Genomic DNA, 24,265 nt, shown 5'->3' with positions numbered 1-24,265 from the left:
CCATTATGACAAATGTCCAGTTAACACCAACAGCACTCGTTTCGCTCCTAAGATTTGCACATTTTGGTCGTAAATCGCTATAAAGCGTCTCCGTTTTCAAGTTTTCACGGCGATGTGATTTTTTAAAATGTATTTATTTATTTTTATTCTTTTGTGCACAAATCGAAGTTATGGTTTTTAAAAATGTCACGCGCGCGCCGCGGGATCCGCATCGGATCTGTAACGCGCCGCTCCGAAAGGAGTTATTAAAACGCGGGGCTGAGGAATTATGTAATCGATCCGGAGCCCTCGCTTTACCGCTCAGATCACGTACCGGGAGCAACAACTGCAGTTTTTTGCTGCTGTTGTGATCCCTGATGCCCCCCCCCCACACCCACCCACCCACCACACCGCCTCTTCCTCCAGTTACGGGGTGAGGATATCTCATCCCAGCAGCCTGCATGCACCAGGATGGAGATGCATCCTCTGCAGACGCAACCCCGTTCAAGGTTCCTGCTGCAGGTTTTTTTTTTTTTTCCTTCTTTTCCCCCCAAAGAAATGTCTGAAATTTGAAGAGATCTTAAAGCCACAGCTCCTCTTTTGAAGGCTGGCAGATTGCTGCAGTGTAACGTTATTCTCCCCGTGTGTGCGTCTGCATGCAAATGCGCTATTATTTTGCTTCGAGGTTCTGCCCCTGTGGCCGTCGTGGGACTCTTGACTCTTGACGTAACGACAGCGTTATTGCTAATGAGTAGGGGGCTCGGGTAGGACAGGGCCGCTTCTCCAGCACTGTGGTCCAGAAGTATGTGTCGCCTTCCTCGGAGGACATTCATGTTTAATGAGTCTCCGCTGTGTTACATAAACGCCGCTCGGCCCTCGTTCCGCCTGCTTCAGCCGCGCCCCCGCCCAGAAAACAGGGTGCCTCCGGAGACAAGGGGACGGGCGGGAGATGTTTGTTTCCAACTGGTTTCTGCTCTAGATGGATTACTGGGTCCGTGGAGCATTTGGCTCCACCTGTCGGCAATACTTGCTTGTCTGGACTGTGAATGTAAGATGACGTTTTGTGAATAAATGTGTCGGCGTAACCAATCATTTTACATTCCATGACGTGGTCAATATAGAGAAATATAAATATGTCATGATGGGCCTACATGTGGGCGTGCACTTTCTGCTGTCTGTCCAAGGTATTGCCACAATCAATGCGAAATCAATGCAATTCTGGGTGGTAGTAGCCCAGTGGGTAACACACTCGCCTGTGAACCAGAAGACCCGGGTTCGAATCCCACTTACTACCATCGTGTCCCTGAGCAAGACACTTAAACCTAAATTGCTCCAGGGGGGACTGTCCCTGTAACTACTGATTTGTAAGTCGCTCTGGATAAGGGCGTCTGATAAATGCTGTAAATGTAAATGCAATTCAAAGCAATTTTTATTCCCATTGGAAGCGTCGTTAACCGCTGCATTCACTTTCTCTTGCAATATCACTGGGGGGGAAAAAAAATGGCCAAAGACATGCAGTGCCCGCCTGTGTAAAAGTTGCCGCGAAAGCAGGGCTTTTGGACGCGAGGCACTGGGTGTTGCCCCCGCGAGGCTGTTCTCAGCCGGCATCGCAGCGGCGCCGCTTCTTCCTCTTGGCTAATAGAGTGCAGCCTGGGCGCGCTGCAGCGGCCCTCTGATTTACTTTGTAATTAAGAGCGGCGAGGAGCTACCCTCGCTCCGCAGTGTGACTTTGATCTATGGCTGTTGTAAAAAAAAAAAAAAAAAAAAATGCACAATTGCTGTCGGGCCGTTCTTCCCTCCCTCCCTCCCTCCCTCCCTACCTCCCTCTCCACTCCCTCGCTCTCTTCGCTTCTATACGTCTAATTCCGACGCTCTCCGCCCCTCTCTCAACTTCCACTGCAGCGTCTCCTGCTGCGTTAAAGCCTTTCGCCTACGATCCAAAGCGCTGACTGTAGGTTTTAAGCGCCGCTGGTGGTCCTGTCCCCCTGTCCCTCCCGTCCCGTGTTTGTGTTCGGCACACGTAAACATACATGCCGCTAATCGTAACCAATTCTCAGAACACTTATTTGTCCTGGACGATGGCTGTGTATCATGGAGACGTGATGTTGTTAACATGCTGCCGGGACCACGTGGGTCGGTGATGCCCCACCTGATTCACACGTGGGGGGGTTCCTGTGTTATGGAGCGAGAGGGGAGGGTAGAGCCACACAGACATATACACACGCGCTGCAGAGACTCTCCGAAATCCCATGAAACGAGCAGTGGCCAACTCTTCGAAAACCGAAATGTGCAGCGCCGATGGTGGTTGGCTGGGTGTTGGTGCACTGGCTGCCAATTGGGGGGGGGTGGGGGGGCATGCAGCACTGCAGACAAAACCGTCAGTCAGTGTCTCCCTTTCATCCTCCGAGCACACAGAGCACTTAGCGCCGAATCGGGAGTGTCTGAAACCTGCTGCAATCTTTCACACTCGCATGGGCAGCCTGTATGGCCATCGTTCTCCAGCGTGATCCACAACAACAACATATGTAACGCACGCAACGTTCATTAGTTCAGAGAGACAGAGGGAAGGTCACCAATTACAGGTCCTTCCTGTGGGCCCCTCGAGTATTGATCAGGGACACGATGATACTAGCTGACCTTCACGATTATGACTTAGTGGGCAGTTTGGCGATCACTTGTCTACTAGACCACATGATAATATAATATAATAGAACTAAGCAATAATGCACAACATTTACATTTACAGCATTTATCAGACGCCCTTATCTAGAGTGACTTATAATCAGTAGTTACAGGGACATGTCTCGAGACATTTAGGGTTAAGTATCTTGCTCAGGGACACAATGGTAGTAAGTGGGATTTGAACCTGGGTCTTCTGGTTCATAGTCGAGTGTGTTACCCACTAGGCTACTACCACCCTACAAGGAAAAAAAGATTACCCGTACAGTTTACCGGTTCGTATTTGTCTTCTACGATCAAGTAGTTCCTAAGCAATGTCATTTAGGCAGCAGCTGATCATATGACTGTAAACAAAGAATGTCAAGGGTTGCCGCGGTGCTGGTGGAGAAAAAAATTATTAAATGTTATTCTGGCCAGCACACATGTTATCATAGCCAATGATTAGCAATTAGCCACATTAGCTGTCTGTTAAGTTATTATTATGGTAGTTGTTATGTATAATTATTGGCAAGTTATTGGTTATTATGTATAGTTGCCTTTTTGGGTTTATATAAAGGAATGTTCAAATATTTGTCACAGCTTACATTGTATTGCTGCTATTGTTATAATACTTATTATATTATTGCTTACAATGTTTCTAAAAATAATTTTTCTAAAAATACGCAGTGGTATTGAAAATGGTATTGGGTATTTTCCTGTGTATTTGTGTCGAGTTTGCAATCCTAGTACTGTGCTGTACTAGTACTGTATTGGTGACATTATTGTGAGATTTTGTCACTCCCGGTGTGAAGCATACACAGCGATTGAGGAAGTGTTACTTTTTCACATCGCTGATTGGCACTTGTCAAATTCTATGGCTTTTTTGATGTTATTGATTATCAATAGGCGTGATAAAATGGCCAGTGAAAAGGCACCATGGGATGCGACTTGCGACCGCACTTGCCTTTTCCGATCAAGCATGTTTGGCCATTCTCTGAGTCAGCCCGAAGTTTATTGAGTCTCCCTATCACCACCCATCTGGCCTTTCTAACCTCAGCTGTCAGGTGCGAGTGTATGTGGGACTCTGCTGCTGCTGAATGCTGAAAAAGCCTCCAGTCTAAACCACACACACACACACACACACACACTCAGATCACACATGTTATTTTTGTTGACTGCTGGCCTGAGATTTGCTGGTCTGGTTTGCCCCTAAATGGTTGGGGTCGGGAAGAGGTCTAAGATGGTGGCTCTCATGCCTTCTCTCTGCTGCTGAGTTTAAAATCAAGTTACATGGACATCACTATATTATGTATCAATATAAAAAATTGGCACACCATGGTCTGTTGTATCTGAATGTCAATTTTTTTTTTTATTATAATACAAATTGTGATTCATGAAATCACCCAGAGCACCTTAAAGTGCATGTTACAGTTATACAAGGTCATTAAAAACCTGATTTGAAATTACAATTTTTGGGGTCTTGAAAACATTCGGAATATGAAATAAACCAAAAAAGTTTATTTGAAATCTGACTGACACATGAAATCTGTCTGACACATAAATGTATAATAAAGTTCATAAGACTGCATGAGAAAAGTTTTTTTATGTTTACAAATGCAACGTTTAAAAATGGCGCAGTTCTTTAGTATCTTTGCTGGCTTTATGTAGTGAACCACGTCTCATGGTGCTGTGTGCGTTGCCTCCATATTCCAGCCCCTCCGCAGCTGTGTGTCTTATTTTAAAAGTCATGATGATGATGATGATCTATGCACGTCCCCGTCATAAATTTAGTTTAACAATATTTTGGTAAATATTGGTAACAGTTGGTAATGCAGTTCCCCCTTTTCCCAAGACCTGTGTGTTTTGGGGACATAATTATTTTTATGAACATGCAACGGTTCTAGGGAACCTTTTGTGGACCAGTTAACAGTGGCGTGGGTTTGTTGCAGGTGTCAATGAACCATCCAAGGCACATTTAAGTTGATGAAGTACAGACCATGTTATCATTAAGTGCTCTGTAGTTCTCATACAAATCCAACTTATCCAGATCAGGGTCATGGGAATGATGACCCATTTTCCCAGACTGGCATATGGCATGGACACATGAACACTTGGAGTAGACCCATGACAACGCATGTGATGGGTAGAGAACTTTAAACAGACTTGGACTGGCTGTTTGCAGGCACGCCACTCCACCGGTAAACCTGCTTTCAAGAAACAAGAACACCACTGAAGAGGATTGAACAGGACCTTGAGGTCGTGGGTTCAACTCTTGTTGAGGTCAAATTCTGATTGTTTGCTGCTACAGTACCCTGGCCAGTGTGGTGGGTGTTACGTGGTGCTCGTTCCCTCTGATGTTGGAAGTAGGAACAGATCTCGGCATGTGTACCCTTTTGAAGAGCGACAAGCTTTGAACCTGACCTTTGCTGACACATTGAAGCGGGACAGACGAAACAAATAAACTCCCGGTGAAAGGTAAGCTTTGACCTTTAGGGACCAAGTGAGGGGCAGGTGTAAAGTTGATGGTGAGGAAACCATGGACAAACGATGGGCTGCTTTGTCCCGGGAGCAGAAAAAAAAAGTTTGAAAGGACTTCCCAAAATGACGAGGGCCAGGAGAGACCTGATGAAGCCAAGATACCGCTGAATGCCTTCCTTTTATGGACCAAGCAAAGGACTCCCTTCGGAAGTGGCAAAACAGATTTTAATCACATATTCACATAGGCTTTGGCTCTCAGAACCGTTGTGGCATTTCCCATGGACTGGCCCTACAAGGTAAGATTGTCTGGTTCCTTTTCCGAGCTTAACTCTGGTGAGGTTTAGGCTAATGCATGTTCTGCATTAGCATCATGAGCTAGAGGGCACTTAATTTTTTTTTTAACCCCCGCCTTCACGGCGATTATTGACCCGCAAGTGCTTTCCATCGTGTTGCTGTACATAACTTGGCAGCGGCCTTTGGGTGGCCTATCAGTCATCCTTTCATGTGTCACAGACAATGAGGCTTAGCAAATGGGTGACATGCTAGCGTTGTCAGGGAGGGCTTAGTGCGTACAAGTCGACATTTATCAAAACTGCGCCACAACCCATGGCTCCTTAAGCTGCCATCTGCATGCAGGAGGTGTCCCTCATCCATCCAATCAGTCACAGTTATCATGGCGTCGCAGGGACTCATTACCGAGTGGACACAAGTCGGGAAGATGGAGCACGGTGTCGTCCCCTGCCAGCAATTTTCCAGAGTGCTTCATCAAACCTTAAACACACGCCGGTGAGTCCATGCCACTGGAACGTTCCGACGCTCTTTTTCCTTTTTTCTTCTTGGTTGCTGCTTTCTTGTTCTCTTGTCTCTCTGAACTGTAAAGGTCATCATGTAGAGTATGAGGAGGGGTTTCATCAGGCGCTGATTGAAATGCTCCCGGGTGGACCCCGCCGTGTCCGGATCTATTGATTTTCCACTGTTGCCTGTGAAGAATTCAAAGAGGATCGGCTTAATATTTGCCTGGTTGAAAGATGCTGTAAAAAAAAGCTATTTCTTTGCAGTAATTTAGAGTGGGACAGTGCACAGGAAATGACTCATTTAACTGGTACAAATTGCAGTATGTCCCTAAAAAGGAACCATGTGAACACCTTCTGCTTTGTTTTTGGCTCGGGGTGGCTGATGGTTGTGAAGGGGGGAGCAATGACCAGCGCACCAACCCAGGGGAATCTCTGCTCGACGTACAAGCATCAGAACTGGACCATGGAGCACTGGACGAAGTGGGACGACCGGGAATGAGTGCATTGTGAATTCCTGGGAAAGAGACAGCAGCATTTTGGGTGTTCTGCAGGGAAATCTTTATCGAGTAGATGCTGCTTCGACCTGAACCACCTACACATCTTCTCTGCCTGTGGAGAATTATGAGCAATGAATGGGTGAATTTTTCGTTAGAATAAAGCAAGATATAGATCTATAAAGTGGACGACTGGAGAGACGTAAAACTACTTTGGGGATTCCTCTCCTCCCCTCTCTTCTCCTCTGCAGTTTCATGAGGCTGCAGCACTCTTATGTAATCTGATTGATCTTAGGGGAATGTTCTGGCGCACTGGCAGGAGGTAGTTGCAGAATTGGTGGTAGGGGAGAGCAGCGCCGTCTGACTGCTGAAGACTTGTACTGGCCGGTGAACTGAAAACCCAGCGCTGCCTACTCATGGTTCCCAAAAACCATCAAACCATGTTCAAAGCCTTTCAATTGTTTAGACCTTGGCCAGCGTTTACTCAATTCACCAAAGCATCTAATGTAGCAGCCGATCCATATTAAAAAGGGATCAGTGCAATGAACCGGATTAGTCTGTGCTGCAGCAGCTGAGTTCAGTAATTGGTATTGCTAAATACTCATGTGAACACAGATATCCATAATTCTGCAGTAAGCCCTGGACAAGTCTCACTGGCGGGAGCAGGCCTAAAAAATATTGTATATACACTCTCAGTCAAAGGTTTTTACACTCTGTGGTGGTTATGGAGACAAAGATGGAGCCATTTTGACACATTTAGTAATTGTTGTATCAGGAAAAAGTGATACAACAGTTTTTTCAGAGTTGCTTCTTTTTACCTTCTTGGCTGGTTTGTTCACTTTTGTGAAACTGTTCAGTATAAACCTTCAGGACTGTTGGAAGCCAAAAACTTTCTGCCTTGTTGGCTATTTCGTTTATTACTCAACCTCACATGCATTATTTTATAGTCCTATTCTGTTCTCAGATCTGTTCTAGAATGTAAATATTTCAGTATACCTAAAGTGTAGTTGTGGCCAAACTTTTGAGTGCGTGTCTCCCTCTATATATGTGTGAGTGTGTATAGTGACGCCGCAAACCCCGTCGTGTCTTCACCGCAGCCTTAGAGTGTCTGGTTTTAAGCACTTGCATCTATGTGTATGTGCAGTGTTTGTATATAAACTAGAGGTCATCTTGCACTGTTGATGGTGACCCTGCCCATCATAGCAGCCAGGTTGAGTAATAGGATTCAGGCCTTGCCTTGGCATCGCATTGGTGCTATGTTATTTATAGTTTCCCTGTATGTAGAACGTTTGTTGTGTAGTACGTCAAACATAAAAGCCGATTATAACACAGTGTAATTAAGAAAGCACATAGTGTCCGAAATAATCACAAATAGCATATACAGTCAACAGGGGCTTAAGCAATCTACTCATTGCACATCCCTTTATATCTTGACTTTCCAGGCTCTGGTTGCTTAGGTACACTATTGGGAAACTCCTCTCTCAGTCAGAAGACTGGTTTTTGGATCTTTCTTTTGAGAATTGTTAAGCAAAACCTCTTTTAAATGTTTAAAAAACAAGTCATTAATTTTTTTTTTAGGTAATAAAGGCCCTGTCCACACTGTCTTTTTTTCTAAAACAGGACATTTCTATCTGATCTGGCCTTGTGGCCACACGGAAATGGCATTTCAGGGTACCCAGAACGGTTATTTTCTGAAACAAGTTTCTCTATTCTCTATTCTCTATTCATGTCAGAGTACTAAAGGGTGGGTAAAACACTTGCCAATAAACCAGAAGACCAGAAAGTCCCAGATTCAAAACCTACTTACTACCATTGTGTCCCTTAACACTGAATGTCTCCAGGGGGACTGTCCCTGTAACTACTGATTGTAAGTCACTCTGGATAAGGGCTTCTAATGAATGCTGTTAATTTAAATGCACTAGCAGTGCTAAAATCCTGTTTTTCAGTAACCTAAAGAGCCTTAATTCTCCTTTATTGTTGAGAATTAAGGAATTGTAATAGTACATGCAGGTATACAGAATTTGCTGATGATATTATACCATTACATTTACATATGTGTTACCCACTAGTCCACCATGCTAGTACCACTATACTGTACTGATTGAATATACAGGCAAAGTTTTGCTAGTAAATACAGCCATTCAAGGCTTTGGATCGAGGAACGTGGGAGCGTGTTGCATGCTGTGAACCCCCCAGTCAAAGCTGTTGGATAACACATTTTGGCTCTTCCTCACTTTCCCAGTCCGAAGAAATACAGAATACATATTAGCTAAATACATTTGTCAGAATTCTGCAGTTTAAGAGCGTGTGGTGTTTGTGTTACTAAAGTATTGTGCTGTATTATTGTACTGTTATTAAAGTATAAAGCCGCAGTCACATGACCTTGAGTTAAAAAGCAGCGTGTTGTCTTATTTACCGCAGGGCGCTCGCAAGAACAAAACAAACAGAGATACCGGACGGTAACGTGATCTTGCTGCCATTGTGCTGCAGGAAGCTGATGGATCTGTGGGCAGCGCGCGCTACGCCCCCGCAGGTCACTTTTTATTTCGGGGAGAGGCTTTCCAGTTTGAGAAGGCTGCAGGGCCGGTGACGTCTGCCGCTCTGCAGGCAGCGCAGCCTCTCCACAGCACTCTGGTGCCGTGGTCGGAGGTAAGAAAGGCAGGCGTGGGCCGGTCCAAACGCGGAACACCCACCATTGGCCTATATGCCGAGGGAATGTGGGCTCATCGCTGCTCTATCTGCTGCTGTGGGGCTGTACAGCGATGCAGCTTGTTCACTTCACTACTGATACTAAATGGATGCCCGTAACACACAGACTTTAATCACCACATTTCGTAACGCCATTACAAAACGTGGACTATTTTGTGTCACCCGCTTTGTTGGAGTGGAGTGCCGTGGAGTTTTTTTATTTTCTTAGGGACAGAGGAGTCTGAGAATATTTCCAGCTTTGCACCACCTGACCATTCTTAAAGATGTCTGTAAAGAAAGGAATGGGTCAATATCTGGATCTGGAGTCACCTCAGACCTCAGACTGTATTGGGGTGCCCAAACTTTTGCATTCTGATCTTTTCCTTTTTTTTCCACCCTTTAATAATGCACATAAAATCTTGCATGACAGGAAATGCTTACTTAACCCAAACTGTTATACTACACTGCTCAGAAAAATAAAGGGAACACAAAAAATAAGGCATCCTAGATCTGAATGAATTACATTTACATTTAGAACATTTATCAGACGCCCATCCAGAGCGACTTACAACCAGTACATTTACATTTACATTTATGGCATTTATCAGACGCCCTTATCCAGAGCGACTTACAATCAGTAGTTACAGGAGACAGTCCCCCTTGAGCAATTTAGGGTTAAGTGTCTTGCTCAGGGACACAATGGTAGTAAGCGGGATTTGAACCTGGGTCTTCTGGTTCATAGGCGAGTGTGTTACCCACTAGGCTTCTACCACCAGTAGTTACAGGGACAGTCCCCCCATCTTAGGGTTAAGTGTCTTGCTCATTGATACAATGGGTATCATTGATACAGTAAGTGGGATTTGAACCTGGGTCTTCTGGTTCTTCTGGATTCAGGTCTGGGGAACGGGGATGGGCCAGTCCATTGCCTTGGTCTTGCCGGAACTGCAGACACACTCCAGCCGCATGAGGTCTAGCATTGTCTTGCATTAGGAGGAACCCAGGCCCAACCGCACAAGCATATGGTCTCACAAGGGGTCTGAGGATCTCATCTCAGTACCTAATGGCAGTCAGGCTACCTCTGGTGAGCACATGGAGGGCTGTGCATCCCCCCAAACAGCCCTCCATGTGCTTGCTAGAATGCATAGGAACTGAGAAGTGGTCTGTGGTCATCTCCTTCAGAACCACGCCTTTATTGAGGACATCTTGCTATTTGCCTATAATTTTCACCTGTTATCTAGTCCATTTGCACAACAGCATGTGAAATTGATTGTCAATCAGTGTTGCTTCCTAAGTGGACAGTTTGATTTGTGATTGACTTAGAGTTACATTGTGTTGCCTTCATCAGCAGGGTATTTTGCTGGATAGGGATTGATTTCTGTAATATGAAGGGCTGGCGAGTCACAAAAATTGTACCATCTGCGCCCATCTATTTTATATTTAGTTATGTTACGGTATTCCCTCCTCTCTGACTCGGAGGCGTGTAGGAGTGTGTGTGTATGGGTCCTGTGTGGGCGAGCTGTATTGTCCACAATGATTCGATAATCTCTGAATATAGACCAGCTCACTCTGCAGAGCTACTCGCTGCTCGTCCTATCAGATGAGTACCTATAAACGTGGGCAGGATGGAGTAGAAGAGTATATGCTCTTCTTTGCCCTCCGACCTAGTCCTCTGAGAGTGCTTAAAATACCCTTCTGGATAGAACATATGGAGGTGTGGGCATTTACTGTAGAATCCAGCCAGCAGCTGTTCTGTGGTTGGAACAGGATCTTTGATGAAGGGGCTAGAAGATGCCTCCAGGGTAGGTGTTCTTAATAAAGTGTCCAGAGAGTTACATCTGCATCCTGAATCAGGCCTCTGTGGGATTGGTCACATTTAATCTCCTTTGGGCTGATCCCTAACTCCGGCTTTCACTGAGGGGCCGTCAGAGATACCCCATAAGGCCTCTGTGAGAGGACAACGAGAGAGGGCAAAGTGCCTTTTTTCTTTTTCAAAACATCTTGGATCCAAGTGAGATAGAATGTGCATCGATCTGAAGAAACCTGGTCATTAATCAAAGTGCTTTCCTCATCCCTACTTTCTTTTTGCTCTTTCTCAGATTCCAGTTCAATTAATAAAGATCCACAATAAAGTGGTCATCAGTTAGAATCTTGCCACTGCTAATTGTAAATAGAATTAACGTGATAGTAATATATTTCAGAGTAGCATGGGAGGCTGTAAGGACAAAGCAAACGTAAGGAGGCCGAATTTACATCGAGCTTTCATTTACAGTATATATAACTTCAGGTTATATCCAGAAATAATATACACCGACAAATATCTGTCTGATTTTGAAATAAATCATGTGTTTTGTTGTATTAATATAAATGAGCTGCATTTTGATACATTTGCTGGTGATACAATAAGGAGTTCTGATGTTTAGTCATGACTTCCTAAAAGTGAGTGAACCCTTTGTCTTTAGGATCGTTTCTAGTGTCTGGAAGGCCCTGGCATTGTTTTTAAAGCTTTCAAAGCTCTCGCTCTCTCTCTCGCTCTCTAGTCAATAAATAATTTGCCCCTGGCAGTGGTTGGGTGCTGTTTACTGGAGGCCCAGAGTGGGCATGACTCACACGAGTGACACCCCGTTCCCCGGCTCCTCTGAAGCACTGGGCCCTCAGCGGCGCAGCCTCACCGTCAGCACTATTTCTAATTAGGCCCGCGTCCCCCCGGCACCGGAATGCGAATCATAAAACGGCCACCTCCAGCCTTCCGGGGGATTTATGGTGGCCTGTGCAAGCAAGGTCTGAATATTTGTAATCAATATTTAATATGGATGGACAGCTCCTCCATGCCCATTCTCTGTGCTACGAAACAAGGGTGATGTCAGGGTGAAATCAGTCCGTTCGTGACCTCAAATAGTCCCGTCCTTCCAGAATTCCCTGTTTGTTCTCCCGAGAGCCGGATGGGGCTAATTATCCTCTGATTCGGTTCAGGTGCAATGTTGGCCTGCGCCAGCGAATTTCCCTGCTCCTGTGGAGTAAATTACGAGGTTAGATAACAGATAGAAATTGTATTATTATATTATTTAGGGTGGAATTAAGCAGGGCTTCGTTGTATATGGATAGACTTTTGTATTGTGATTATGATCATTTACATTTGTTATCAATTATTCATGTAATTATTGTCATTTTTACTACTGTTTTCAATGATTAATATGCAAACCTGATTGTACACAAATCATGGAATATGCTGTGATCTAATTTTTCATGTTATGCAAATGCCAACATAGGAAAAAGTGTAAGGATTAGGCTGAAATAGGTTGCTTTCGTGCAAAGCAGTGGTTCTCAAACCTTTCCTTGTTTTGGATGATCTGATCACCTACTCAGCATCTTGTTGAAGAAGATGTGTTGGTGTTGGAATGGAATGGCTGCCATAGAAATGTAAAGGCAGTTTTTGTGTTGTGTTGTGTGTATATGCATGATTATGTTGTTCTGTGGCCAGCGGCTGCTTTGCCTTTGTTTTGGTGATAATGGACCCCATTTGGTGTCCATCATCACCTCTTTGTCATGGGAGCTGTCAGACGTGGCACTGCATTTAATCAACACCATCCATCTGATGGAGCAGAGGCCTGTAGCTACACTGCACTGTCTTCCAATGAGGTTCCAGATCCTCCGCAAGAACCTTTTTAAGTCACTTGAGTGACAGTTTAGGACATATTTTTGCAAGCCTGCAAACCACAGAAAGCTGTTTTGAGTATAGAGTATGAATATTACAGCAGGGCTCATGGTGGACATAAGTGCCGGTATCTGATGGACAGCCGGAGGAAGGGAAGGAGAAGGATGAGTTGCTGTGGTGAGATTTTACCTGCCAGATGCCCAGCGGCGTGTTATGACGTGATGATAAGAAATGCTCCTGCCCAACCCACACAGACTCGAGTCTTCTTGTCACATCATCTTCTGCTTGTCTACACTAACTGGCCACTTTATTAGAAACACCTACATACCTGGTAGTAGACCCCTTTCCAGAAATGACCAGAGCTGAGCTCTAGTTTCTGTATGATATAGGGTTGGGGGCCGCTAATTAAATGTCCCTCATACAAAGACGCGTAATATGTATTACGTTTAATCTCTATTCTTTATGTCAGTAACAGAGTATTACAGCAGCGTTATTACTATAAGTCCCTTCTGCAGTGCACTGCTCTGTTGCTAATCTGTGTTTGGTAAAAGAACCTGGGTCATGTGACTGTGGTTACATGCTAAGTCACATGAATCTTTTTTATATTATTATTATTATTATTAATCTCATGCCATTCAAGTTGGTTTTTGGTTCAGCAGTGAAGACTGTCGTGTGTGTGTGAGTGTGTGTGTATTTGTGGTTCCGTCTGTCAGCATGTGTGAACCTCCAGCTGTGTTAGCTTAGCTGGTCTGCGTGTCTTACATGCAATGCTGCCCAATCAGACAGTCTGCAGCATAGCTCACGCTCTTCGCCGATGTGCAAACATGCATACACACACACACACACACACACACACACACACACACACACACTCATCTCATAAACACATACTCACATGCAGAGGCAAACTTGCCAACTGTGCAAAAACCCTGCTCCAGAGTGTGTGTGTGTCCCTGTCCATTCAGCACTCTAAAGTGAAAACATACACCATGGATGTGTTCTGCGTTCATTGGTCTGCTATCACTAAATGGGCATTTAAAATGGAATCCTTTGAAAGATGATGAAAATATCCTGGAAATGTACGATCTGCACGTTGTTTCTCAGGGAAAGACCTTGGTGCTGCTTGTTGGCAGGGGGTTTTTGTATTTGAAATTACACCTCTCGGAGTGTGTCAAGCTTTGGGAGTCCCAGACTACAGGAGAGTCAGGCCCACACTCAAACAGAAACTCAAAATGGATGAACAGAATGTTCTCCTTTTTGTTGCTTTAATGAAGTGTTTGGGACACATCTGTCTCTGTGACACATTGTTAAACGCCCTGAATTGTCTGAAATATGAAGGCAGAAACGAGAAATTTAACCATATGGTCTGGATTGTGGTGGCCTGGGGACAAGGGCCTTTCCCTTGGTGCAGAATTACTGCCACTTTTAGCCGGTCTGTAAAGCTGTAGCTTTAAATGCTAATGAGGAGGAGAGAGGTGGGACAAGGAGAAATGCAGCCTATGGAAGTGAGTGGCCATTCACGGAAATGATGTCATCATCACCATTCACCAACCACAATGATTGGCGCAAGCCATGTCGTGTCTGCGTTTTTCCAGAATTTTTAACACCTAATCATCGAGCAGCTGTAATGCTTCGCACGTTTTTAAGCCATGATGTGGGTGGAGTTGCTTTTTAAGGGGAGGGGTGGGAAATTCTCTGGGTGGAAAAAGCATGAGAAAGGGGAGGTAACCTTTTCCCTTATAATGACATAAAGAGAGAAATTTCAGATCTGACCATTGAACTGCCGCTCTCTGATCGGCGAAGCAGAATGGTCAAAGCACTTTTTATACATATCGCCATTTCTAGCCACTGCAGGACCATAGACAGGCTAGGGGACATTGTATTAATGTTAAATAGGGTGGTAGTAGCCTAGTGGGTAACACACTCACCTATGAACAAGAAGACCCAGGTTCTTATCCCACTTACTAGCATTGTGTCCCTGAGCAAGACACTTAAACCTAAATTGCTCCAGGGAGACTGTCCCTGTAACTACTGATTGTAAGTCGCTCTGGATAAGGGCGTCTGATAAATGCTGTAAATATAAATGTAAATAGGGTGGTAGTACCCTACAGGGTAACACACTCGCCTATGAACCAGAAGACCCAGGTTCAAATCCCACTTATTACCATTGTGTCCCTGAGCAAGACACTCCAGGGGGGGACTGTCCCTGTAACTACTGATTGAATGTCGCTCTGGATAAGGGTGTCTGATAATCACTGTAAATGTAAATTAAATAATCTCACAAAGTGAAATTTTCATAATAGGGGACCTCTAAAGTTGAAATGTGAACGACTTTGTCACCTGGGGATTTTATTCTCGCATATAATAGGGAGCAGTATTTCACCACCCATTTCAAGACAGTCCTAATCAAACCTACAGAAACTAGGGGTGTTGAAATTAACTGTATAATCGATGCATCACGATGCAGACGTGGACGATGTAGCAGACGTAGCAGAAAACCTGACATGGGAGTTTTTATCTCTGTTTTTACTCCATGTATTAATGGAAATTTGACTATTTAAAGTAAGGAGACAGACCTGTAATTGAAAAGTTGCCGGTTCGAATCCCGGACTGCCAAGGGGCCACTGACCCTGTCCCCACACACTGCCCCCCGAGCGCCTGTCATGGCTGCCCACTGGGTGATGGTTAAAAGCAGAGGACACATTTTACTGTGTGCACTGGGTGCTGTGCTGTGGTGTGTCACATGTGACAACCAATCAACTCCACTTTATTAACCCTTTAACATCTCTGATGATTGGGAACAAAAAAGGGTTTTTTACAAGAAACATGAGCACGCACCAAATACAAGACAACAGATTGACAATGACAACCCGACAATAGGCAAACAACGAGTCAACGAGTCAATAGGCAAACATTTCAACAAGACCACAATTGTACAAAATCAGGGCAACCAAGAGCATAACAAAGACTACAAAATTCCAGACCGAACCACGGAAACAGGAGTCTGATCATGACAGTCTCTTTGTTCCATGTAGATATTGAATGGAAACGAGCACTATGGGGTTTATAATGTTTAATTACACAAATGCTGATATAACTGATGGTGTCAGCTTTAATTTAATTGTTTATGCAGTGTAATGTTGGTAAGCTTTCAGTATATGCATGTGTAGGTGAAACAACGCTATTCTCCCATCCGTTTGCGTGGCCATTAATTATTAAGACTGAATTGTGAATTGAGGACTACAGAGCGACAGCTCAGGTTTATTGGGGACAAGTCATCACTCTGTTTCTGTCCTCACCAGCCCCTGTATATCTGTTTGCTTCAGGAACGTATAGCATGTGGATTGGACGACGTGGTGTCCTCATTCAGAGGCAGCCTGCTGAGAGGAAGATGGCAGGGAATCAGTCCGATTATCACATTTCTAATGTAATCGTGCACAGTAGTCACTGATTCGTGATTTTTTCCTATCGCTACTAAACAAATCTGGTCTCACGCAGGGTTATTTTGGGAGTCCTTGAATATGGAAGCTAGCGTGACAATCTACTGTGATGTGGAGCTCTGTAAAATGAACCAGCCTTGAACATTTATTATTATATACGGGTAAAATACACTAATGGGGCCAGGTCAGATTTATAGAAAAGCTGAACAGAGGAGGATCTTCCCCCTCTTCTCGCAGTGGTCCCTTCTGAGACCGAGGAAGGGTGTTAATGGCCAGTTTTAGATGACCTTCGCTGGGGTCGTGCTGAGAGAGAGTGAGGGAGAGGGCGCAGAATCTCTGCATGTATGTTATATTTCGCTGTAGAATACTTCTCGGTTCTCGAGGAGAAGTTGCCGTTTTTATTCATTGTCAGATATTTTGTACTCTAACCGTGATCTGAGCAGACGATCAATATTATTTGCAACAAAATGGATTGAATCGATGGTTTTTATGGGTTAGAGCAACTAATTGCTATTTCAACTGATGGAGCACATGTACAAATCCATCGTTCATTGTGATACACTTGAAAACACACTTAACATGTTTGCATGATCACATGATCTTGCCTAATTGGTTATTATTGACAATCAAGAATCTTTTTGATTTTTTCATTTAAATCAACATATTGACTTAAATATATATGTTATATAGTATTGTGTTGTATTATATTATGTTAATGGCAGTATGTAAGCTGGAAATGGCACACAACACTGCATTTCTGCACTCACTAGACACCAGGGAAGTCTCCCTCCCACACATCTACATAAACTCTGTTTTCTTCTCTCCCCACTGGCTCCATCTCACTCTTTTCATCCCCACCCCACCCTCCCCTCCCTCTTTCTCCTCCTCTCTCACTGACACCATCTGCATTGCAGCCCAGCTCTCTGCCAGTTCCAGCCTCCCTGTATCACCGAGCTCAAGTGCAGCACAGGTCACATGCAACAGTGTGCACGTAGGGCCAGATACAAAAAAAAAAGAGAACCATCTCCTCTTTTACCTGCCGTGTAATGACGTGCTCAGGCTGCGTTGCCATGGTGCTGATTTTCCCATACATTCAGAAAAAAAGTAACACTGCAGTTGGTGAGCACTTTGTGTATGTTGAGAATGCTTATTGCTACGGTTGCTTATTGCTACAGCTTATTGCTACGGTTGTTTCCCAGTCAATCACATCCATCCTAAACTCCTCTACCCCTTATTGTAAATATCCATGTTGGCTAGGATTTTAATGATCGGAATATTAACCCCATGTTATTACCGCTATGTTATGATGGTATGGCTTAAAAGTTGTGCATCATGTTTAAAGTATGGAGCAACAAATGTGATTGATAACTGCATGTACATTATGAAGCCAGTCACCTGTGTAACAAAATGCACAAAGTTAAGATTTTGTAATACATTTTTTTTAGAAAGGAAGAAATAGTTAGAAGCCATTACAGTGAAGGGTTGGCAGCGGAAATGGTGAGATGTTACAGAGATGGAGTTGAAGGTCACCCTCATTTTCAAATTACAAGCATAGTAACTCGGTTTGTTTTGCTGATTATTTCTTTTTCTCCCCTCTATATTTTGGAGTGTATCAACAGGGGGCTGTTCAGCCAACGGTCTTTAATAGGAGACCACACTGGACCACAGAGACGTGAGGTGAGAACTGATGGTTCATGTGAGGTTATTGTGTAGATTTATTGGTTTGTGGGGTTACCAGACATGTTCTTACAACTCTTCTGGTGGAGGTGTCTTCCAAGGGAAACTGATATGTACAAATGAATGAATGAACTAATTGGCTTATAGCACTTAATAAAAGACTACTATTATAGATAAACAACTATTACAATTTACAAATAATTATTTTTGCAATTATGTTATTACGGACCCTGAGGACGAGGATGAAATAAAAGGAAATTAATATTGAGCTTGATGAGTTATTGTCAGGACTTGGGAGGGGCTCCGGTCCCTATTCTAGACCGGAGTTTTTATTGTGTGTATATGTGCTCCTGAAGTGTGTTCACCTGGTGTTTCCAGATAAATGTACCTTGTGTCCGCTGTGTCACTGCTCGGACTCAAACTCAAAGTTGATTTGTATTGAAACATAGTTTCAAGATTTTGGTGTTCTGTCTTTTTCTGATTTGCAGAACCAAGAATTGATTTGCACACAACAATACCTCTGGGAAAAAGACAGGGATGAAATTGTTGGAACGATATGGCAGAGCTGATAGCTATTGGCTTTCTGTGATTCACCTGACCCAGGCTACAACTAACTAGCCATTATGTTTTATTTCACAATGGGAAAGTGAGCGCTTTCTCTGGGGGACCTCACCAACAGCCCCTGTAAGAAACACTCAAAACACTGCCTGCTTTTTCAGTGTAGGAAGGTGTGTGTGCAGGATGCACTTTTTCATTTACATTTACATTTAAGGCATTTGGCAGATGCCCTTATCCGGAGCGACTTACAATGTGCTTTCAAGTTACCATTGATGAAGTGATCAATTCTGGTTCACTAGGAGTCCCAACAATGAATACAATCTTTTTATTCACTATGTTGTAAGTTTCTATACACAAGTCAGACAAAAAGAAGGTTAAAATGCACTAATCACACAAGTAATTAATTGAGGGCGATTTTCTCGCAATTGACTGAGACATTACTGCAGGCAGTGGGTGCACACTGATTGCCCCACCCCCTTCTCTTTCTCAAATGTTCAACAGTAGTGTAATTGCCACTCACCCTTACTTTATCTTCATAATCAGCATTTTTATTGTATTTCTATTCCAGCATAAATGCACAAATGCACAAATGCTTGCAATCATATAGAGCAGTGCTCCAAAAACCTGTAAAACAGCTTTGCAACAGGGCTTTTATTTCCACTGGCCCTCTTTTTCTTTAAAAACAGCCGAGGAAATCAACCCCCTAAAAATAGTCCTAATGGCGTTCCGTACCCAGGGCTGAAGTGAGGTTGGGGCCGCGTGGTTGGTTCCCGCCACTGCCTATTCGCAGCAGATTAGCGGTTATTTCAGCCACGGAATCCAGATAGAGATCAACTCCCGGCAGATGGCCAATTTGGTGCCGAACGAGTCACATAGATGGTGGGAGCAGGTGCGCTGCACATAACGCCTGGCTTCGTTGCTTTTCAATGAAGGTTTCATTAAATCCGAGTTTCAGCATCTTAGTCTGACTCAGCAGACGGTTTGACAGTACGTGGTATCTGCATGATAGGTGATGCTGTAATACTGAAATTTGGGTCACATTACAATATTATTGTAATTCTTTTATAATATAGTGTGTGTGCCAGTTCTGCCACGTATGTATGGTAACCATAGTCATGGCCTATAGATTTTTTTCCCACCTACCTCTGTTTGATAAGGTCGAACAAAGCATTATGGAAAGAAAAAAAAGCCCTCGCTCACCTACTATCTCTACTCGCTTTGTTTGGTTGCTCAGGGACTGCCGGAGCCCCTCCCGGGACACTGGTGGTCTATAACCGCCACCGCTAGGGCTCTGTGGTATAAACGGTAAGCGATAGAAATATGGCCAACAAAGAAAGATTTAGATTATACCGGTTTACCGTAGAAATATATACTCCTCGCGGAAATGGCAAAGTCGCATCACCCGCGCAATACCACGCCTACTTGCAGCATGAGGCATTAGTTTTGGGTGAGAGACCGAATGAATTCAATAAAACAAGCCTTCAATCTGTCTGTAATCCGCCGGTCGATCAAACTATATACCGCAATATATATCATCTACAGTTAAATTTGTATCGCAACATGAATTTTATGCCATATGGCAAAGCCCTACGTGTGGCAATTAATAAAACGTCAGTAGTATTTTCTGAACAAAGATGTTATTTAGAATACATTTTTACTTTTGCCTGAGAGCACCTCTCAACTGTAATGGGAAAATCCTGTCAGTATGGATAAAACCAATGAAAATTCTGGACTGCGGGGGGGACAACAGGAGAATATTTTCCCTGCTCACTAGGAATCATGCCCCAGTCATGTCTCGACTAGAAGGCAACCAACCCATCTGCATACTAAAAGTCAAACAGTAGCACAAGTACAATCTTGTTTTCTGATTTTAATAATACTAGAGGGAATTTTTGTGTGAATATGTGCCAGGTCACATGCCAGTCCCTGTTTGTTCCAAAAATACAGCGAAACTTTTTCTGTTTTTCCGTAAGGGTCCGGAGTGAGTTCTTCAGAACCACCCTGAGACCCGCGCATCTCTTGTAGTCTGTAATCGCAGACTGTAGCCCCTGACCTTATATGGCACAATCTCCTGTGGCCTGGTTCTGTTTATTTAAGCACTCTGTCAGCGCCCTGATGGAGGGGGTGGGACGGGTGCCCTGGAAAAGTCCTGTGCTGTTTCTGTCTCTGCTCACTGCCTCCGCGGCGTCCCATCTCTGAGTGCTGGTCACATGAAGTTCCCAGTGGGGTAAAGAAGATTCAGTGCCAACCACACAGACACACACACACACACACACACACACACACACACACTCAGCCGTCATGCACATAAATACACAGATTCCACACACAGATTCTTCTTATTACACATACATAGATGCTCACACACAGTCTTACGTTAGACTAGTTTATCCCTTTATCCACACGAGTTTATTGAGTCCCATACCCAGTGGGCACCTACTGTGCGTTTATGTATGTAAGTGTGTGTGTGTGTGTGTGTGTGTGTGTGTGTGTGTGTGTGTGGCAGCTGGTACTGTATAAAATTACAGAATGAAACAGCAGAAAAGTGGGAGAAAAAAAACGGGGAAATAATAGTTTCGCCGTTCGTGTGAGCTTGTGCACGTGAGTCATTCTACTGCTGTAGAGCCGACACCTCTACTCATCAGGGAGCGACTCAGCAAGAGCCTGGCACAGTGTGTGTGTGTGTGTGCGCTGTGTGTGCGTGTGTGCGCATGTGTGTGTACTTGAGCGCAGAGGTGGTGAGGGAGACGGTGATAGGCCATCTGTCGGTTTTCTCTCCTCCTGCTGAGCGGACGGATTCCCAGCGTTCCCCTACACTCTCATTACCCAGCATCCCTCTCTGCTACTGTAACTGGTTCATCTGGTGCACTAAAGATTACTCTCTAGCTCAAGTTACACAGTTTTGTAGTTTAGTGTCTGGAACTGGTTATATTTATTATTTGAGTAAAATTTTTAGAGTGTAAAATGTGTCAAATGTTTCCAACATTTTAGCCAACATCGTCCACGAATGTCCATGCATTGCTTACACTGGTTTGAGTGTAAAGCAGTCCACTAGAGGGCAGCTCAGAGGCCAACGTTTACGACCTACCAACAACAAAGGTGCAGCAGTGAAAGCGAATTGATTGTCATTGTGAAACACTGCCGCACAGCACATGGTGCACACAATGAAATGTGTCCTCTGCTTTTAACCATCACCCTTGGTGAGCAGTGGGCAGCCATGACAAGTGCCCGGGGAGCAGTGTGTGGGGACGGTGCTTCGCCCAGTGGCACCTTGGCAGCTTGGGATTCAAACTTCTGATTACGGGGCCGCTTCCTTAACCGCTAGGCCACCACTGGCCTAAAGTAGGCAGTAATAAGGGGTTTTAGTAAACTGTTCAATGGTTTACCATATTAGGCCTGGAATATATATGCTATTAACAACAAAGAGGGAGAGCTGGCAGTTTAATTTCATTTACAGTCACACCAGCAACAAAAAAATCATTGTCGCAAGTGTAAATGATATGTGCGTCCCCATATTCAACTCTGGGCAGAACATACCTATCTTTAATGGAGCATGAATGGGCCTTAACTGCATTGCCCGGTTATGGACAGTGTACTATACTAGGCATATCACGATACACTGTATATTAAACTCAATTTCTTATTTTCTATTGAATAAAAAAAAAAAACAGAAGTAAACACTTATTCTATTATTTATTTTAAAATGTATTATAATGAATTCTTAAGTAACACATTGCATAAATTAGTCTAAATGAATTCAGTATAAAGTATAGCTTGTGAATTGCATTAATAAGTGGATAACAGTGCTATTACTGCCAAAAAGGGTTTTTCCATTAGCTTGCAACCACAAAGTCCATCAGTGCGTAATTCAACATGCAGTGTCAAAAAACTAATTGTGCTGTAATTACAAGCTCATTATTATAATCTAATTCTGTGTTGTAAGCATGCGACATTTCATTCAAACTTTGTCCCTTGCCTGTCTCTTCAGTGACATGCCAGAGTTGATGGGTATGTGCAGGAGACAAAGTGAATGGCCGGCAGACTTGAAAGCCTACCAAGCAGCTGATTGTGCCATTAATAAGAGGTTACATTTGTGCCAGAAGTCGTTTGCTGGCGCGTACAGTGCATTTGTCTGTGTCGGCTATCAACACCTATTGCTTTTCTCAATGTCGGTCGTCGATGCTTATTTCTTACCTTTTAGAGCTTCTTCCATTAAATTGCTATAGAGAGATTTAGCAAGATTAGTTTGGGGTAGCAGCAGGATTTTCTGAAGCGGTCTCAGAAATCACTGCATACATGTTTGAGCACTTCCATGTAGTGCACAGGGCACACTGCATCTTCAGTTGTGCATAAATGATTTGCCCAAATTGTCATATCAAACTGCACAACAGCTACCAGAACATGGAACATATGAACGCGGAAATCACCATTCCAGCATTCTGGGCATGTGACGATAACTGTAACGTAATATATCATGCAATAAAATTTGATTGCCGATGGAATGTGGATTGCCGAATAAAAATTATGCCAAAATGTCTCTTTGTTGACAAAAACTAGACAAGATGTTACAAGATTCTGTCACATTCCTGACCATTCAGACCTATGACTAAAACCAAATAGGCCATAGAAGATGCCAGAAGCAGGCACGTTGTGAGGTGGTTGGTCCACTCTACTGGGCCACAACTCACCCTCTCCAATTATCTTCTGCACCAGCTCAGAGCCAGACATCCGGATGAAGGGGCAGTCTGTGTGGTGGTTGGGGGTGGTTGTAGCCTAGTGGCTAACACACTCGCCTATCAACCAGGAGGTCCATACAGCAACACACCCCACAAGGAAACAAACACAAACATCACCGCTCAGCTACAGAAACACAGCGAACCTCACCAAATGTAAAAAAGCAGATGCGGTGTTCCAGTCGTAAATAATCACCATCCTGTATAAATGCCCTAACATAAGATAGAAAAGGCATTTTAGTAACGATTATTTCTTTGATTTATTTAAAACTGATTATATCATCAAACAATTAACTATTAAACTATACATTATTTAAACTAATATATTAATATATTTCAAGATAGAGTCACACAAACGAACTTTGTGTGGAGACGAAATGTAGAGGGAGACGAAAGTGTTCTGTATCGATTGTCATTGCAGGCCACCACATAATCATTGCTGCCAGAGATGGAAGCCCATGAATTAAAATGAACTGTTACACACCCTAGCGTTGCTTGCCTGGTCGGGGGTCGGACATGAACGTGTTGGACACATAATGAGAAGAACCTCACTGAACGAGAAACATTACGTTCCAAGCAAAATGAGGGTCATGTGGGCTCAAAGTTTCTGTGCATAGACACAACGCCATTTTTACATTTTTGCACATAGCTGCTAAACTGCATCATTTTGGTTCCGTGAAAAGTGGTATTATTTTTTTGTTCTTGTATGTCTTAACCCTATATATACTGTACAGGTTACTATACAGTCTATATAGTCTAGTGCAGTATTTACGATTTTCATCTGTGTATGTGGGTGTGTATGTGTGTTAGAAAGATAATGGCACATTAATGCCAGACACATTTCAGTCTCATACACACAGCCCAGAAATTAACCAGAAAGCTGGTGTCAAGCTATGGCTGCTGATTGGCCAACGACCAATAGGCCCACTATAAATTATTCAAGCATCCATCTGCTGGCATTGTCAGAAACAGGGCCGAGGCAGAACTTTTAATGCCGAGTCAACACGGGAGCAATTACAGCTCACTAATGTCAAAATTAGAGCTTGTGTCTTCTACCCATAAAAAACAAAAAACAAAAACAACTTGCACCATGGTCCTGAAAATGGACAAATCA

General features: G+C 43.7%; 1 protein-coding gene across 16 annotated transcripts in view; it reads left to right on the top strand.

Annotated features, from left to right (window-relative positions):
* The window catches only part of ryr2a (ryanodine receptor 2a (cardiac)), a 128,098-nt gene that overhangs the window by 1,673 nt on the left and 102,160 nt on the right, over positions 1 to 24,265 (top strand). The window lies entirely within an intron of this gene.

Source organism: Denticeps clupeoides, chromosome 2, assembly GCF_900700375.1.
Source record: "Denticeps clupeoides chromosome 2, fDenClu1.1, whole genome shotgun sequence".
Classification (NCBI taxonomy): Eukaryota; Metazoa; Chordata; class Actinopteri; order Clupeiformes; family Denticipitidae; genus Denticeps; species Denticeps clupeoides.
The sequence above is the reverse complement of the archived record's forward strand: the minus strand, read 5'-3'. Positions and strand labels throughout refer to the sequence as shown.